The sequence below is a fragment of the Schistocerca serialis genome, chromosome 1 (assembly GCF_023864345.2).
Source record: "Schistocerca serialis cubense isolate TAMUIC-IGC-003099 chromosome 1, iqSchSeri2.2, whole genome shotgun sequence".
Classification (NCBI taxonomy): domain Eukaryota; kingdom Metazoa; phylum Arthropoda; class Insecta; order Orthoptera; family Acrididae; genus Schistocerca; species Schistocerca serialis.
In genome coordinates, this window is record NC_064638.1 from 391,615,259 (window position 1) to 391,632,269 (window position 17,011).

General features: G+C 43.7%; 1 protein-coding gene across 1 annotated transcript in view; it reads left to right on the plus strand.

Annotated features, from left to right (window-relative positions):
* Positions 1-17,011, plus strand: part of LOC126471439 (uncharacterized) — a 246,061-nt gene that overhangs the window by 49,721 nt on the left and 179,329 nt on the right. The gene's annotated exons all lie outside the window — the stretch shown is intronic.

A 17,011-nucleotide genomic window follows, 5' to 3' on the forward strand; every position in this document is an offset into this window, starting at 1 on the left:
GTTTTTGCGAAAAACGTACCAGACAAAAGTAATTAAGAAATAATTTGTTAAGTGCATGGAAGGGAGTGAATAATGAAACTTCTTATCTCATGGGAGAAACAGCTCTTTCGTAATAAATGGTTAGTGTTATAATGATTGAGCAGTTCTTACCAGCATGGCAGTTCATAAAACATGGGTGCTACATTGACAACTCACATCTTATAAAAGTACGGTATATGTTTTGCATTAAAGATATGTGAAAATTTAAAAATCTGCAGGTGAATGTAACTTTGGCATTGAGCCAGTTGTCTGTGGTCAGTGTTTTTGTGGGGTGTGTGTGTGTGTGTGTGTGTGTGTGTGTGTGTGTGTGTGTGTGTGTGTGTGTTTTGCACGTGGAAAGATTTTAAAATTGAGGGTAAATTCTGAGTGACAAACATTATCAGAGGGAACAGTGAGCATTTCAGCTGAGGTAATGAGCTGTGATTGCTACACATAGTCAAAACACTGCAAATAATGGAAAGAATAAAGGAACTTCTACATATGCTCTGCAAGCCACCATATGATGATGCATGGTGAAGAGTACCTTGTATAACTGCTAGTCATTCCTTTCCTGTTCCATTGGCAAATGAAGAAAGGGAAAAACTACTGTCGGAATGCCTCTGTATGACCCCTGATATCTCTTGACTTGTCTTCAAAGTCCTCACATGAAATGTACGTTGGTGGCTATAGAATCAGTCTGCAATCAGCAACAAATGCTGGTTCTCTAAATTTTCTTATTAGTGTTTCTCAGTAGTTTTTGTAATTTGAGTTGACAGAACATTTCCATAATACTCATGTTGAGCAGACCTACTAGTAATGAATTTAGCGGCGGGTCTCCAAATTGTTTTGATGTCTTCCTCTAACCTCAACTGGTGGGGATCCCAAACACTTCAGCAATACTCAAGAATGAGTTGCCTTACTGTTCTGTATACAGTCTCCTTTATGAATGAACTACTCTTTTATAAATGTCTCCCAATGAACAAAAATTGACCATTCGCCTTTCCTCTTACTGTTCTTACATGCTCGTTTCATTTCATACCACTTTATAATATTACACCTAGATATTTCATTAATGTGACTATGTCCAAATGCATGCCACTAATACTATATTCAAACATTACAGGATTGCTTTTACTGCACATCTGCATTAACTTAAATTTTTATACATTTAGAGCCATTTACCACACCAAATTTAAATTCTTGACAGTATAATGGAACTGGATAGATGAGAAATCTACTCATCATATGGCAGTAGGAGAACACATGCACAGAAAGGTTTTAACTTTTACAAGCTTTCAGAGCTAGTGGCTCCTTCTTCTGGCAGAAGAGTTGAAGGGGAAGGAAGAGGGATGAAGGGAAAGGAAACCTCTCCAGTGACAGTGGGTGCTGTGGGAAGAACATCAGGGTCTAATTTCAATGCTTTACTTAAGAAAGTTATAACTGTGACATTTGGGGCCTTGGTGGTAGGGAGGATCATTCTGACTATTTTGGAAGTGTGAGCTGTATTTTCAGACAGGAGAAGAGATGCTCCCACAGGGATTTATTTTTGGAGAAGATCTTTGTGCAGTTGTCAGGGAAGAAATCTTGGGAGAGGTTGTTGGTATAAGTATTGAGGGATTTAATGTTAGGAGTACATACATTTGAAAGAGATGCCTGGGCTGTAGAAGAGTAGTGTTTGAGGTGGAGGAGGTTGCTGCTGTCAAAGTGGGGGTAATGCTGCTTAGTGATTGATTTTATGTGGAGTGAAGTTCGGATGTGAGCTTTGATAAGGTGGAGGTCAACACCAACAAAACTGGTTTTGGATTTGGAAAAAAGTGAATTGGAGCTGGAAAAAGGTGTTAAGCTGTTTTGGGAAATGGAAGTTTTTCTTGATTGTTTTTTGGGTCAGGATGGTTGACTAGGTTGTGGGCTTGTAGAACCAGTTCCTTGGCCACCATGGAATCATAAATGCATTGGTAACAGCAGCATATTTATTCAGCAGAATTCATACAGCTGAAGCAGAAAGTGTCCCAGTGGCTTGTGCTGACACTAGGTGGCATTGTTGGTGGAGATCAGCAAGCGGCAGCAGGAGGAAACCACTGGCGCAAGGACACCCAACTGAAAGGCGGCCACAGTGAAGAACCAGTGTCAGCACCTCAACCGGTGCACGACTATGTATGGCCTGCAAACATCAGGTTTGCAGGTAGACTGGCCACACTGTTACATTTGAGTGCAGTGGCCAGCCAACAGCTTACTGGGGGTCAGGCCCAGTCAGCACCCCACTGTGGTTCGTGTACCAAAGATGCCAGTTTAGACCGTAGTGGCATCAGTTCTTTGTGTGAATCAAGGCCAGTGGCTAGCAAAGTCAACGATTAGTTGTAGATGAGACTGGATTATTTGTATGGGCATGGCCTGTCGTTATTAGGAAAAGATGCTACTTCGTCATGTATGGAGCCGACGCAGCAAGCATCAGGGCCTGGCATTTGGTAACCACTCTTGCTATAGTACCAGAATGCAGGCTTTTGCCATGCCAGCTCAGTGCTTTCCTGCCCCCCCCCCCCCCCCCCCCCCACACACACACACATCAGAATTTTTCATTTGCCCATGGTTTATAAAATCTGCTAGGAAGGTGTTGGTACAATGGTACAACACTCGTCCTCTTCCTCCTCCTCCTCCTCCTCCTCCTCCTTTCAGAAGATCTGGTCCACCAGTTTGCAGACTGTTATTAACTTTGCAAATTACTTAAACATTACGTTGTAAATTTTTCTCTTTTTACATGTATGTACACTTTTTGTGCCAATAGATCAGATACTCATCCAATTCAATCACTATGTCTGATGGCTCATATGCTTAAAGATTAATTACTTTCTAAGGGTGACACACTTGCTCAGTAGTATATGGTGGACAGAGATTTCAGGACAGTGGGCAGCTTTCTGCTGTAAATAGAGGTAGGCTGCATAAACCAAAATCAGAAACAAGATGATACGTGAAGTGGAACTGCCTGCACTGTGATTTTGTGCTGGTACTTGGTGTGATACTGCTGTGTGTGTAGAAATGTTTGTGCCATACTAATGCTCCCCTCTTGCACTGCTGTAGACTTGTTCAGAAAACTGAGAAGGCTGGGATCCACGGTATTGTTTAGAAAGTTCAGATTTTTAGCGGGTAGTATCCCCAGACATTTGTCAGGAAACTACAGTAGAGGCCATGGCAGTTCAGATTTGCAGCCCCATTATGGTAGGTATTAGCCAAAAACTGGGCCCTGAAATGTCGCATGCTGACCTCATTATTACTTTTTAGCTCTAACTATTCTGCTCCTGTAGGTCACCCTTGCTTGTAACAATTTGTGATAACCATCACTAGGTCATATATGGAATATTCCGAGTGTGAACCTAACTCCTGGAAGTAGGGTTGTGGTGCAGGGATTTTCCGGAAGCTCCTTCCCACCTCTCTCTGTGCACGTAGTAATGTGTTGTTGAGCCTCTGGACGTCATCAGTGCCTGGTGTGCCAAGTACCGTTTTTGACAGTCTACCTCCTGCATCTATTCATTTCTGCTTCTGTCTCTTTAACATGCATAGTACCAAGTCCACAGCTTTCTGCAGTTGGTCCTAGAGATGCTTGTATGACAAACACAGTACCTGGTACTCCTCTTGTATGTCGCTTAACGCTCTGTTCTTCCCAGCTTCCAGGTAGTAAATCCAAGAAAGCTTCATTCAGCCTTCACACCTAGTTTCTTACTCTCCAACAAGCATTATAAGTTAATCTCAATGTCCACTGGTGATCATTTAAAACAATGTCCTCCTAGCTGGTGAAAAGCACCCCATCCTTCAGTGGCCGTTTCTGCAAGGTGCTTACCCCCTTACAGCTGTAGAGGTTAGCACTGCTAGTAGTGTGGTGCACCATGTGTTCACTCTCGCTGGCGGTGTCACCCTGCTGTACTGATGACATGGCATGCAAACCCACGATGTTGTTCTATGTCACTGGTCACTTATGACACCAGTTATCACAGGTCATGATGGGTGACTAGACAGCAGGCATGAAGACCCAGTCCTACAGCTGTTGTGGAATCATGAATGCAGTGGTAACAACACAAATTTATTCTGCAGAATTCATACAGCTGAAGCAGACAGTGTCCCAGTGTGTGTGTGTTGACCCTGGGTGGCAGTACATGTCCGGCTCAGCACGTCACAGTGTGATACATCTGGCAGTGCCAGGTCGCTGAGCCAGAAAGGTGGCTGCAGCAAAGGAGAGGTGTCAGCACCTTGGCAGGCATGCAGCCTTGTCAGGCCAGCAGACTTCAGGCACACGGGGCAGCAGTCTTGCAAGCAGACTGGCCACGTCGGTAGGTGTGAAGGCAGCAACAAGCCTGCAGCCTGCAGTGGGCTAGGCACAGAGGGCACCTCAGCACCGCCTGCATACCAGAGACCCCTTGAAGATGCCCAGGAGTTGGTTGATGTCTGCCAGCAACAGGTCCCAACTGGAATGTGCCAATTCAGATGCCAGTAGCATCAGTTTTAGGTGCAGCCCATAGACCAGTGGATAGTGTAGATGAGACTGGGTGACCTGCAGTGGGTTGATGGCTGGTGTGGAGGGATTCTCGGTGTAAGCTGCAGTTGACAACAGCCACTGCAAGGCCAGTGTGGCCTTTATTTATATGGGCTCTACCCTGTGTTTCTCATCATGTATGGAGCCTCGACAGCAAGTGTTAGGGCCCTGTGTATGGTAACCACGGTTGCTATAGAGCCATAGCAGAGGCTTTTGCTGTGCTAACTCAGCACTTTTGTGCTCTCATGTACCTGAATTACACAGGCAGCAAGCTGGCCCGTCAGCCCACGGTTTGTGAAGTCTGCTAGGAAGGTGTTGATGTACCAGTTGAGTATCTAGAGGATCCATAACAGAGAATGGAACATCCGGGATGGAATGCAACAATATTATGAAAAGGAAAGTAGCTACTCACCATACAGCGGAGATGCTGGATCACCGATAGGCACGACAAAAAGACTGTCATAAATGACACAACTCAGACACATGGCTGCAGTCTCAGGCAACTGAAACCACACTGCAAGCAGCAGCACCAGTGCATTATGGAAGTGGCAACTGGGTGGGGGTAAGGAGGAGGCTGGGGGGGGGGGGGCGGAGGAGGGAGGGGGAGATGGTAGGGTAGGGGTGGCAGACAGTGAAGTGCTGCAGGTTAGACGGAGGGGAGGGGAGGGAGGGGGTAGTGGGAAATGAGAGAAGAAAAAAGACTGGGTGTGATGTTGGAATGAGGGTCATGTAGTGCTGGAATGGGAACAGGCAAGGGGCTGGTTGGATGAGGACAGTGACTAACGAAGGTTGAGGGCAGGTGGGTTATGGGAACGTAGGAGGTATTGCAGGGAAAGTTCCCACTTGTGTAGTTCAGAAAAGCTGCTGTTGATAGGAAGGAGCCATATGGCACAGACTGTGAAGCAGTCATTGAAATGAAGGCTTTCATGTTTAGCAGCGTGCTCAGCAACAGGGTGGTCCACTTGTTTCTTGACCACAGTTTGTTGGTGGTCATTCATGCGGACAGACAGCTTGTTGGCTCCATAACAGAGTAATATATGGGTGATAGAATGAAAGGATTTTCAACACGCAAAGTATTATGAAATAGTTCAGCAACAAAGCTGTTTCTGTGTTACTACTTTTTGTATGTGGATTAACAAAAAAATCTTCCAGTTTTTGCGCAGCCCTGTTTTCTCAGTTCAGTGAACTATTGCAAATGTTATATATGTGATGAACATTGGCATATGAAGGGTAAATGACTTGAGGGAAAACCAGAATGGCCAGTCAAACATAAATGCTGTATGTTGCCTTTGTTATTGTTATAACAGACAGCCAAAGAAGATCATGATTTACCATCCATCGGGAAGAAGGCAAAGAGGAAGACCAAAGGTAGCCTGATTAGATGGAATAAAGGGAGCAATGAGAAAAAGAGAATTAGAAGAAGACTAGGAAGCATGGAAAGATAGAAACCGATGGCAACAGGTATGTGGGATGCGGCAGCAGCTGTAGAACTCGACAGGAGGAGGAGGAGAGAGAGAGAGAGAGAGAGAGAGAGAGAGAGAGAGAGAGAGAGAGAGAGAAGTGCTTCCTTGTCTTCTTCTAATTCTCTTTTCCTCATGGTCTCCTTTATTCCACCTAACCAGGCTACCTTTGGTTTTCCTCTCCTCCTTCTTCCATGAGGATGGTACATTGAGATCTTCTTTGGGTGTCTGTCATTTGTCATTCGCATTGAATGTCAGTACCAGGTGCGCTGCTGCTCTTCTATTCTATATGTGATGTTTTTTTGAGTCTGGGTTGTATCCCTAATCATTGTATTTCTTATGTGATCTCGTCAAAATATTCTACAGGAACTTCTGAGATAGTCCATTTCTACAATTCTCAATTTGTTTTTATTTTCTTCCAGTAAACTCCCAGTGTTCCCATCATGCATAGTATGTTATAGGCTCTACAATACTCCTGTAGAGCACCTTCTTTCTTTTCCAACTTAGAAGACCACAACAGAGGGTTTAGCTTCTGGATTGCTGCTATCCCGTGGGCTACATGTTGCTGTATTTCCCAATTACTTACTCCATCTTCCCATTTGATGTTACCCAAATATTTAAATTTTTTGTTTGCCTTGATGCACTGGCTCTCTACCAATACGAATCCTAAATTTTTCCACTGCGTAGATATACAGTCTTTTGAAAATTTATTATCACATTGTATTTCATATTCTTCTAATAGTTTTCTTAGCATAAAGCAGATATAATCTTCTTCCTCTACCTGATCATTTGCAAAGAACAATGTGCACAAACATTGATTCCTTGTTTTCTGAATACCCGTTCCTGCTCATTTCCTGCTCCACAGGTCTGTGGTTTTTTGGGAGTATATTTGGTGAGATAGATTATAGTTAGTGTTCATAGATCTTGATAAGGTGTTTGGCACAGTGCCCATGAAGAAACTGCTTGAAGTGCTAAGGAGGAGTGAACATGATGAGACTTATGTTACAGAAGTATATACAACCTGTACAAGTTTGCAGAGTATGTAGTCAAAGTGGGGAAAATTTCATGACAACCCTTCAGAATTAAAAAGGATTTAAACAGGGATGCTGCTTGCCTCCTACATTGTTTAGAATACGTATGTCTGTCTGCCTTAGGTTTTGCATCACTCTGTCAGAGTTGATCGGTGTTGGTACTTTAGCGCTTGTGACTTATTATGCTTAGATAGGTTTTATGTGATATGGAACTATTGACAAAATTGGTCATTGCGTATTATGTATTACTGAGGTATTCAATGGTCGTTGATCTTTCTCATCATACTGTGCAGTTTTACTCTTCATACAAAGTCAGTGTAATACTTTATTTCAGCTATGAAAAATTTATATTTTAACATACAATGACTTGCATTTTAGCTATTTTTCAATGCTATTTCCTACTTATGTATATTAAAAATCTATGTACTTCTTGTTCAGTTATATTTACTGTCAGTTACTGGACACAACTGTAATGGAAGTATTTCTTTTCTTAATATGTGAATTTGATGCTGTCTATACGGGTTGTTAAAAAAAGCATTGAATACTTTGAGAAGTGATAGTACCCATCGAAACAAGAAAAATAAGTCCAATGTCGTGGGTCTGGAAACACATACTTTCCGAGATAAACATATGTTTGTAGGGAGGACTGCACGACACCTAGTTGTGGATATTAGCACAGGTGTTGCATTGGTGCTGTATCAAATATGTTGGCAGGATATTATGGTGTCATACTCAGAGTGGCCTGCCTACCATTAGGCGGTCAGTAGGTACGAGGATGGTTTGAAAAGTTCTTGGAACGGAAAAAAGTACTTACAGCACTGAAACTTCTTTTATTTTTAGCTTAGTCTCCTTGTAGGTTAATGCACTTGGTGCAATGATGTTCCAGTGTCTTGATCCCATCACGAAAATGAGTTTCCTCTAGTCCTGCAAACTCCGGCTATCAATTCTTTGTTTGAAGTGAATCTTCATACACCAAGAAAAAATTTCAGTTTTGGGAAGAGATGGAAGTCTGACGGAGCCATATCAGGTGAATAAGGTGGGTATGGCAACAATTCATGTCTTAGTTTGTGTAATTCTGCACTGGTGACAGCACATGTGTGCGGGTGTGCATTGTCTTGATGGTAGATGACTTTCTTCCCTGCTAAACCTAGCCTTTTTTCGCATATCTTTTGTTGCAATTTGTCCAGGAGGTTAGCATAGTATTCTCCAGTAGTTATTTGCCTATTGGGTAGATAATCTACAAATAGAATTCCCTTGGCATCCCAGAACGCTGATGCCATGACCTTTCCCACTGAAGGAATTATCTTTGCTTTCTTTGGTGGCAGAGAATCAGCATGTTTCCACTGCTTTGACTTTTGTTTTGTCTCTGGGGTATAGTAGTGCACCCAAGTTTCATCTGTGTTCATTTCTCCTAAAGTGGGCCAAGCATTGTTCCGATGTGCTCCCTGCCGCCGTTGGATAAGCAGCTGCAGCAGCAAGTCGTATACTCCTAGCTCACTCATTTGTTACATAGTTTAATTCTTAATTTCTTTGCGTGTTTTTGGTACTTGCATTGTTTAATTCATAAATTTCTGGCGTATTATAGTATTTGAGAGTTGTAGCATCGCGTTTTAGTACCTGAATAGTGTAAATTCGCGTAGTCGTTTGTCTACTGTTTTGTTTTGAACGGACAGTGTCGGTTGGTCGCAGTCAGTGTGCTCCCTGCCGCCGTTGGATAAGCAGCTGCAGCAGCAAGTTGTATACTCCTAGCTCACTCATTTGTTACATAGTTTAATTCTTAATTTCTTTGCGTGTTTTTGGTACTTGCATTGTTTAATTCATAAATTTCGGGCGTATTATAGTATTTGAGAGTGTAGCATCGTGTTTTAGTACCTGAATAGTGTAATTTCGCTTAGTCTCCTTCCGCCGCCGAGCAGTGTCAGCAGCGCGCAAGTAGCAGCATTACTGCATTTACTAGGCAATCTTGTATTTTAATAACCGTTTAAATTTTGTCGATTTGTTTGCGCTCTCTGTAGATTAGTTCAGACGTTCTTTGCAAAACAGTTTTTAGCATGGATAGGGACTGCAACTGCTGTGTTCGGATGCAGGCTGAGTTGGCATCCCTTCGCTCCCAGCTTCAGGCAGTGTTGGCTTCGGTCACACAGCTTGAGGCTGTTGCCAATGGGCATCACTGTGGGGGTCCGGATGGGGGTTTGTCGGGGACAGCCAGCTCGTCCCACGCATCCCCTGATCGGACTACGACTGTGGTTGCCCGGGATACTGCCCGCATTGAGGCTGATCCCTCACCTGTGGTAGAGTGGGAGGTCGTTTCAAGGTGTGGCAGGGGGCGAAAGACATTCCGGAGGGCTGAACGGAAAGCCTCTCCAGTTTGTCTGACGAACCGGTTTCAGGCTCTGTCTCAGGCTGATACTGATCTTCGGCCTGACATGGCTGCTTGTCCTGTTCAAGAGGTTGCCCCTCAGTCTGCAAGATCCGGGCAGTCGCAGAGGGTGGGCTTACTGGTAGTTGGGAGCTCCAACGTCAGGCGCGTAATGGGGCCCCTTAGGGAAATGGCAGCAAGAGAGGGGAAGAAAACCAATGTGCACTCCGTGTGCATACCGGGGGGAGTCATTCCAGATGTGGAAAGGGTCCTTCCGGATGCCATGAAGGGTACAGGGTGCACCCATCTGCAGGTGGTCGCTCATGTCGGCACCAATGATGTGTGTCGCTATGGATCGGAGGAAATACTCTCTGGCTTCCGGCAGCTATCTGATTTGGTGAAGACTGCCAGTCTCGCTAGCGGGATGATAGCAGAGCTCACCATCTGCAGCATCGTCGACAGGACTGACTGCGGACCTTTGGTACGGAGCCGAGTGGAGGGTCTGAATCAGAGGCTGAGACGGTTCTGCGACCGTGTGGGCTGCAGATTCCTCGACTTGCGCCATAGGGTGGTGGGGTTTCGGGTTCCGCTGGATAGGTCAGGAGTCCACTACACGCAACAAGCGGCTACACGGGTAGCAGGGGTTGTGTGGCGTGGGCTGGGCAGTTTTTTAGGTTAGATGGCCTTGGGCAAGTACAGAAAGGGCAACAGCCTCAACGGGTGCGGGGCAAAGTCAGGACATGCGGGGACCAAGCAGCAATTGGTATTGTAATTGTCAACTGTCGAAGCTGCGTTGGTAAAGTACCGGAACTTCAAGCGCTGATAGAAAGCACCGAAGCTGAAATCGTTATAGGTACAGAAAGCTGGCTGAAGCCAGAGATAAATTCTGCCGAAATTTTTACAAAGGTACAGACGGTGTTTAGAAAGGATAGATTGCATGCAACCGGTGGTGGAGTGTTCGTCGCTGTTAGTAGTAGTTTATCCTGTAGTGAAGTAGAAGTGGATAGTTCCTGTGAATTATTATGGGTGGAGGTTACACTAAACAACCGAACTAGGTTAATAATTGGCTCCTTTTACCGACCTCCCGACTCAGCAGCATTAGTGACAGAACAACTGAGAGAAAATTTGGAATACATTTCACATAAATTTTCTCAGCATGTTATAGTCTTAGGTGGAGATTTCAATTTACCAGATATAGACTGGGACACTCAGATGTTTAGGACGGGTGGTAGGGACAGAGCATCGAGTGACATTATACTGAGTGCACTATCCGAAAATTACCTCGAGCAATTAAACAGAGAACCGACTCGTGGAGATAACATCTTGGACCTACTGATAACAAACAGACCCGAACTTTTCGACCCTGTATGTACAGAACAGGGAATCAGTGATCATAAGGCCGTTGCAGCATCCCTGAATATGGAAGTTAATAGGAATATAAAAAAAGGGAGGAAGGTTTATCTGTTTAGCAAGAGTAATAGAAGGCAGATTTCAGACTACCTAACAGATCAAAACGAAAATTTCTGCTCCGACACTGACAATGTTGAGTGTTTATGGAAAAAGTTCAAGGCAATCGTAAAATGCGTTTTAGACAGGTACGTGCCGAGTAAAACTGTGAGGGACGGGAAAAACCCACCGTGGTACAACAACAAAGTTAGGAAACTACTGCGAAAGCAAAGAGAGCTACACTCCAAGTTTAAACGCAGCCAAAACCTCTCAGACAAACAGAAGCTAAACGATGTCAAAGTTAGCGTAAGGAGGGCTATGCGTGAAGCGTTCATTGAATTCGAAAGTAAAATTCTATGTACCGACTTGACAGAAAATCCTAGGAAGTTCTGGTCTTACGTTAAATCAGTAAGTGGCTCGAAACAGCATATCCAGACACTACGGGATGATGATGGCATTGAAACAGAGGATGACACGCGTAAAGCTGAAATACTAAACACCTTTTTCCAAAGCTGTTTCACAGAGGAAGACCGCACTGCAGTTCCTTCTCTAAATCCTCGCACAAACGAAAAAATGGCTGACATCGAAATAAGTGTCCAAGGAATAGAAAAGCAACTGGAATCACTCAATAGAGGAAAGTCCACTGGACCTGACGGGATACCAATTCGATTGTACACAGAGTACGCGAAAGAACTTGCCCCCCTTCTAACAGCCGTGTACCGCAAGTCTCTAGAGGAACGGAGGGTTCCAAATGATTGGAAAAGAGCACAGATAGTCCCAGTCTTCAAGAAGGGTCGTCGAGCAGATGCGCAAAACTATAGACCTATATCTCTTACGTCGATCTCTTGTAGAATTTTAGAACATGTTTTTTGCTCACATATCATGTCATTTCTGGAAACCCAGAATCTACTATGTAGGAATCAACATGGATTCCGGAAACAGCGATCGTGTGAGACCCAGCTCGCCTTATTTGTTCATGAGACCCAGAAAATATTAGATACAGGCTCCCAGGTAGATGCTATTTTTCTTGACTTCCGGAAGGCGTTCGATACAGTTCCGCACTGTCGCCTCATAAACAAAGTAAGAGCCTACGGAATATCAGACCAGCTGTGTGGCTGGATTGAAGAGTTTCTAGCAAACAGAACACAGCATGTTGTTATCAATGGAGAGACATCTACAGACGTTAAAGTAACCTCTGGCGTGCCACAGGGGAGTGTTATGGGACCATTGCTTTTCACAATATATATAAATGACTTAGTAGATAGTGTCGGAAGTTCCATGCGGCTTTTCGCGGATGATGCTGTAGTATACAGAGAAGTTGCTGCATTAGAAAATTGTAGTGAAATACAGGAAGATCTGCAGCGGATAGGCACTTGGTGCAGGGAGTGGCAACTGACCCTTAACATAGACAAATGTAATGTATTGCGAATACATAGAAAGAAGGATCCTTTATTGTATGATTATATGATAGCGGAACAAACACTGGTAGCAGTTACTTCTGTAAAATATCTGGGAGTATGCGTGTGGAACGATTTGAAGTGGAATGATCATATAAAATTAATTGTTGGTAAGGCGGGTACCAGGTTGAGATTCATTGGGAGAGTGCTTAGAAAATGTAGTCCATCAACAAAGGAGGTGGCTTACAAAACACTCGTTCGACCTATACTTGAGTATTGCTCATCAGTGTGGGATCCGTACCAGGTCGGGTTGACGGAGGAGATAGAGAAGATCCAAAGAAGAGCGGCGCGTTTCGTCACCGGGTTATTTGGTAACCGTGATAGCGTTACGGAGATGTTTAATAAACTCAAGTGGCAGACTCTGCAAGAGAGGCGCTCTGCATCGCGGTGTAGCTTGCTCGCCAGGTTTCGAGAGGGTGCGTTTCTGGATGAGGTATCGAATATATTGCTTCCCCCTACTTATACCTCCCGAGGAGATCACGAATGTAAAATTAGAGAGATTAGAGCGCGCACGGAGGCTTTCAGACAGTCGTTCTTCCCGCGAACCATACGCGACTGGAACAGGAAAGGGAGGTAATGACAGTGGCACGTAAAGTGCCCTCCGCCACACACCGTTGGGTGGCTTGCGGAGTATCAATGTAGATGTAGATGTAGATGTAGATATGTCCATTCTCATGCATTTTTGATCCGGCGTCAAGAGTTGTGGCACCCATCTTGCAGATAATTGTTTCATTTCTAATTCTTCAGTTAAACTGTGATATACACTTTCAGATGACATCTGACAAGCGTGAGCAATTTCAGGCACTTTCAATCAGCGATCCTCCGTGACCATTTTGTGCACTTTTGCAATTATTTCTGGAGTAGTAACACATCATGGCTGACCACTGCACGGATTATCATCTAAACTCTCCCGGCCAAATTTAAATTCATTTGTCCAGTTGGCAACAGTTGAATATGAAGGAGCAGAGTCCCCCAGTGTATTCTGGGAATCAGCATGAATGTCTTCTGCTTTCATACCTTTCTTTATGAAGTACTTAATCGCTCCTTGAATCTCAATTTTTTTTCCATCTTTGCAAATCACTACACGGGAACAACAACAAAGCCACTTCACCACCACAGTTTTCTTCCAAGAGCACTGACATGGCACATATTCACAGGCAACAGTCCAGTAAGTATCATGTGAACAACTCATTGTGCTAGCACTGACCTCTTGTGGTGACTCCGGGAACTTTTCAAATCATCCTCATAGTTGTGTGGTTAGAGTCGTGTTGTAGGCTACATTAGTTTTTGTCATGTTTGTGTGTCTTATGGTACAGTACTATCAACCCTAGGTACATATCATGGTGTTTTACCTTCTTCCAAATGCGGATTCATGTTTGTGTTTACTGTCTGGATGTACGGATGGTGTAGTATGTTTACATTTTTTCTTTTTGACCACTTCTTAGCAATGTAAGCCTACTATTTGACAAGTGAAATGACGGATATAATATTCTGCTATGGTTTAGCAAATAGATGTAGCCTGCGAGCCTGTGCCCTCTACGCTGAAAAATATCCACAGCACAGAATGCCCTCTGATGAGCTCTTTGGCAGACTTTTCCAGTGTCTGGGGGGCACATGTACCCTTGAACCATGCAGAAGGTGTGCCTCACTCTTTTGTCGGGAGGGAGGGGGGGGGGGGGGAGGGGGGGGGGAACATGACACTTCATGAACAATTGCTGCAAAAGAAGAAAAGAAGAATCATGATGGCAGACGGTGGTTCTGTCAATGGCTGTTGCAGAAGTGTGCCACAGATGCACAGTTCACATCCAAGATTTTATTTACCAATGAGCCAGGGTTCACAAGAGATGGTGTTGTGAATTTCCATAACCAGAACACGTGGGCAGATGTAAATCCCCAAGCAGCGCAGGAAAGAGGGCATTAATACCATTTTTCAATCTATGTATGGGTAGGTATACTTGGTGATAGATTAATAGGGCCATACTTGCTACCACAAAGGTTAACTGGGGCATATTATCTAGACTTTCTCATTAATGTATTGCCTACCTTTATTAAGGCTGTGCCATTGCAGCAATGAATATAAATATGGTTCATGCATGATGGCGCACCATCACAATTTTGGCACAATGTGTGCGAACATTTGATGCAGACATTTCAGGACCAGGACCACTGAATTGGTTGGGGGGAGGGGCACACCTACCATGGCTATCAATGATGTGCAGACACTACAGGGTCATAGCTTTAATGTGTGCCAGCAGGTGCAACAACAGCAGGGTATACTTCAAAGTGTGTGTCATTCCTTATACCAGAGGACAGAGGAGTGCATTGTTATGAATGGATGTCATGTTGAAGATCTCCTGTATATGCTTTTTTATCGCAGAAAGTATGCATTTCCAGACCAATGTTTATTTGACTTGTCTCAAAAGTATGCATTTTTGGACTCATGTTTATTGCACTTATTTTTCTTGTTTCAGTGGGTACTACCACCTCTCAAAATATTCAACACTTTTTTTCAATGCCCTGTGGGACTGTAAAGTTCTCTGTATTAATATTAACTTTGCATTAGTTGGGTTACGTGAATATTAATAACTGATGATAACGCTTGTCACTGTGGAGGTGAAATATGTTATGTCTTTTCTACAGAACAGAGTAAATTTTGGGAAGACGGAAACACTTGACAAAGGAAACACATGTGATCTATACTTAGAATCTTACTAGCTCTTCAAATGCAATCTCAAAAACATCTTACTTTTGCAGAATTAAATTAATTGCAAGCTGCTTGGAATGTCTTTCTCGTCTCAGACAGGAACAGTTATTCACAGAGATGATTAGTGTTCCATTTTTCTTTTGTTTTTCTTACTCACTCCAATTACTACTTATATCATTGGAAATAAAGAGCAATCATTCAGGAGATGAAGCTAACTGGCTTTTGGTTTGATCTAATGAAATCATTCCCCTTGTAGGTATCTAGCAGATGTCACATTTCACCTAAAGAACTCTTCTTTTATGTGTAGAACAACAAGATAAATAACTACTATTGTATACACTATTACATCCCACTGATTACTTCACATAATGTGTATCTGACAACCACACAGAGTCAGGTGCATGCTGGCTGCTAGAAAGTGTGGTCTTCCTGGCATTGGCCATTCATGATGTTGCCAAAGGATAGATATGGAGTGAATTGCGAGCTGAAGCCACACCGCCACAAGGAGAATAAAAGAATTTTTTAACACTAAGTTGAGCTGTAAAATGTCTGCTGGATTCAAACAGAATTTCACTTTTCATCTGTCTGATAGTGTTTGGTGGTGACCGCTGCACCTAGGTGTTTGATTTCCAGGCAGGAGTCACTGTTCTGCATGATGTTGTGGTGCTGGCAGCTGCAGCCTGGTAGGAGTTCTGTGTCCAATAGTGGCTTGCGTTTTGGTGGTGTCTTCTGCCCTTACGTAGGCTGACTTGCACCGGTCAATGACCACTACTGTATCCGCCCCGTTGATGTGAAGAATTCGTTCCATAAGTGTGTTTGGGCCTTGGTAGCACTGCTCCAGTGATTTGTATAGTGGGACACATCAGAGGAAAATGTGTTTATCATTGCCATGTTTTTGAAAATAGAAATAGCCAGTTTTCCATGCTGTGTATTTACACCCAGATGCATAGTCTCCATCTTCCTCCTGAGCTCCGCAAGGAAATCTTGAGTTTAGTGGAAGAGGGTGGGATATGGTTTGAAAAACTTTCCTGGTAGATGCAGAGGTTTGCCTTACAGCAACTCAGCTGCAGGCATTTTTTTAATACATGGTGCAATCCTAACAGCACTCCTGGGAGGGTATCAATCCACCAATCTGTCATACGGCACGTTATAGTGGCTTTCAAGGAATGGTATAGATGCTCCACATTGTTGTCACCTGACTGCATGATGTGGTGAAATCTTTGTCATGTGTATCCCTTACAGGCAATCCATTGCACAAAATATTTCTGTCTTTGACCGCTGACCCTGATTGGAAGTTATTTACTGGGGACAGCCAAAATGGAAAATCCAACTGCAGGTGAACACTGGTGCCAAATTTTTGGTTTTTCCAGTGGAAATACCTCCAGCCATGTTGTATATGTATTGATAACTGTGAGGCAATACCAGTAGTTAGGAGTGACCAAGAGTGGACCTACCAAGTCCAGATGGATGTATGAGAATCATGCCTATTGGTTATCAAAACTTCTGAGCATAGCTTGTGCGTACCGAGTTACTTTGCACTTCTGGTAGAGAATGCAGATTTGAGATCATATACAGCAGTCATTCTGTATATCAGTTCACATGAAACTCTGCATTACTAGCACTGTCATAGTGCAGGTTCTCGGTAGCTGACTTTGTGTAGAGAGTTGAAAACCCACTATTGTTGAAAGACATGGACATATGGCTTCTGTCAGCGTATTGACTAGTCGTAGTATAGGTATCAGTATCTCAGTGCCTGGCACTGGAATGTGACACAAATGCAGGGCTCTCTTGCCTTTCAGCAGATCCTTTGATTTGTCATCCTTATTTTGTACTTTCATCAGCTTGGTGAACGTGTATGACAACCACACACTCTCCAGTGTTTGCATTGTAGTAGGGGTGATCTACTGGCTGCTGGAGAGCACTCTGGCATTGGTTGTTTTCAGTGTTACCTATGGGTAGATGTTGATTCACTTGTTGAGGTCGATACAGCCCTTACTATTATTGTTTACTTAAT